This window comes from Cebus imitator, unplaced genomic scaffold (assembly GCF_001604975.1).
Source record: "Cebus imitator isolate Cc_AM_T3 unplaced genomic scaffold, Cebus_imitator-1.0 Scaffold39, whole genome shotgun sequence".
In the NCBI taxonomy this organism is placed as follows: Eukaryota; Metazoa; Chordata; class Mammalia; order Primates; family Cebidae; genus Cebus; species Cebus imitator.
The window spans coordinates 223065-225384 of record NW_016107354.1 but is presented as its reverse complement, the minus strand read 5'-3'; the positions used below and the strand labels follow the sequence as shown (position 1 = coordinate 225384).

Here is a 2320-nt window from a genome sequence, read left to right as displayed (position 1 = left end):
TCTCTACTAAAAATACAAAAATTAGCCAGGCATGGTGGGGCATACCTGTCTTCCCAGCTACTCAGGAGGCTGAGGCAGGAGAATCACTTGAACCTGGGAGGCAGAGGCTGCAGTGAGCCAAGATCGTGCCATTGCACTCCAGCCTGGGCAACAGAGTGAGACCCTGTTTCAAAAAAAACCCACCAAAAAACATCACCTGGCTTGTTAAAACACAGATTCCTGGACCCCACCCAGAATTTGATTCAGTTCGGGAGTGGGGCCTGTTAAGATGCATTTCTAGCAAGTTCCCAGGTGATACTCATGCTTCTGGTCCCAAACCACACTGTGAAGTGCCAGCTCCAGATTAGAAGACCCCAAAGAGATACTGGAGCCAACCACAATGTACAAACCTGATTGGGTCCTGTTGGAAACAGATGCTTGGTGCCGCGAAGAAAAATCAACACTGGGACGAAGGATCTCTCAGCAATGCAATTTTTACTTCTTACACTGCAGGAAGGGTACTCTCACTAGCCATCTTGCCGTGAGAGTACAAAGAACAAAGGAAAACACACAGATTTATTCCTTACACATTTGGGATCGTCCTTACTGCTGTGTCTGATCTCCGTTGGCTGGAGCCAGACCTCACAATCTAAACTAAAACCCGATTGGCTAACAACTTAAAACTTTTCTAAACAGGTAAAAGCAATGGAGAGCTGGGACATGAGCACGTCCAGCACAGATATCTTGGTTAAAGTACAAGGACATAGAAAGTACTACGTGCCTGTAAGTATGGCGTGTCTAACAGCTACATAGGATAGGGCTTAACAAAGTTATTAGCTCACTTATTCTTTAATAGGAAAACTTTAAAAAGAAACTTTTATACTTCCCACAAGGTCCTGACTTGGAAATTAAACATCTTTAAAATTCATTTAGGAAATAATTGGGTTCATTTGAATGTGGACTCAATATTAGAAATTTTCTATTAATTTTCTTGGGTAGGGCGGCGACATGTGGCTGGCTATAAAGAAAGATGTCTTTATTTTTAGGAGATTCACACTGAAGTCATTAGGGGTCAAGTGCCATGATATTGACAGCTAACTTTTATTTCATTTATTTATTATTATTACTATTATTTTAGGGACAGGGTCTTGCTCTGTCGCCCAGGCTGGAGAACAGTGGCACGATTGTAGCTCACGTAGCTTCATACCCTCAGATCAAGCGATCCTCCTGTCTCAGCCTCTCCAATAGCTGGGACTATAGGCCCACACCACCATGCCTGGCTTACAAGTAACTTTTAAATGCTGGCCGGGCATAGTGGCTGATGCCTGGAATCCCAGCACTTTGGGAGGCCAAGGATCACTTGAGGTCAGGAGTTCAAGACCGGCCTGGCCAACATGGCACCCAACACCTCGTCTCTACAAAAAAATACAAAAAATTAGCTGGGCATGGTGGCAGATGCCTGTAATTCCAGCTACTCAGAAGGCTGAGGCAGGAGAATCACTTGAACCCAAGAGGCGGAGGTTGCAGTGAGCCGAGATCATGCCACTGCACTCCAGCCTGAGTGATAGAGCGAGACTCCCTCTCAAAAAATAAATGTTTCAGCAAAATACACACATGCACACAGACAAAAAAAAATATGACAAAATGGTTATTATTGAATTTCGGAACAGGTGTATGAGTGACCATTATACCACTTTTTCAACTCCTCTATGTTCGGATGTTTTAAATATTAAAGCTAAGGGCTGGATATAGTCGCTTATACTTGTAATCACAGCACTTTGAAGGGCTAAAGTGGGAGCATAGCCTGAGCCCAGAAGTTCGAGACTGCAGTGAGCTATGGTCACACCACTGCACTCCAGCCTGGACAACAGAGCAAGACCCTGTCTCAAAAAAATATAAAATAAAATGAAATAAATCTAGGGCGGGTGTGGGGGATGGACTAGGGCATCACTGCCTAATTGAACAAGCAGGAGGCTGCCATGGGACGACGCCAGGCTCAACTGTCAGCCCCTCTGGGTCATTCTAAGGACTGTGGATTCTATACTGAATGCATGAGGAAACCCTTGAAGGCCTTAAGCAGAGAGTGACATGATCTAATTTTTTTTTAATCTGTAGCTTTCTTTTTCTTTTTTGAGACAGAGTCTCGCTCTATCGCCCAGGCTGGAGTGCAGAGATGAAATCTCAGCTCACCAAAACCTCTGCCTCCCAGGTTCAAGCAATTCTCCTGCCTCAGCCTCCTGAGTAGCTGGGAGTACAGGCACGCACCACCACTCCCGGCTAATTTTTGTATTTTTAGTAGAGAAGGGGTTTGACCATGTTGGTCAGGCTGGTCTCAAACTCC

General features: G+C 44.9%; 1 long non-coding RNA gene across 1 annotated transcript; it reads left to right on the top strand.

The window, feature by feature from the left end:
* LOC108302192 lies at positions 1-904 on the top strand. The gene is made up of 2 exons (XR_001824249.1): positions 1-397; positions 873-904. It is a non-coding gene; the product is annotated as an uncharacterized LOC108302192 (long non-coding RNA).
* Positions 905-2320: the final 1416 nt, after the last annotated feature.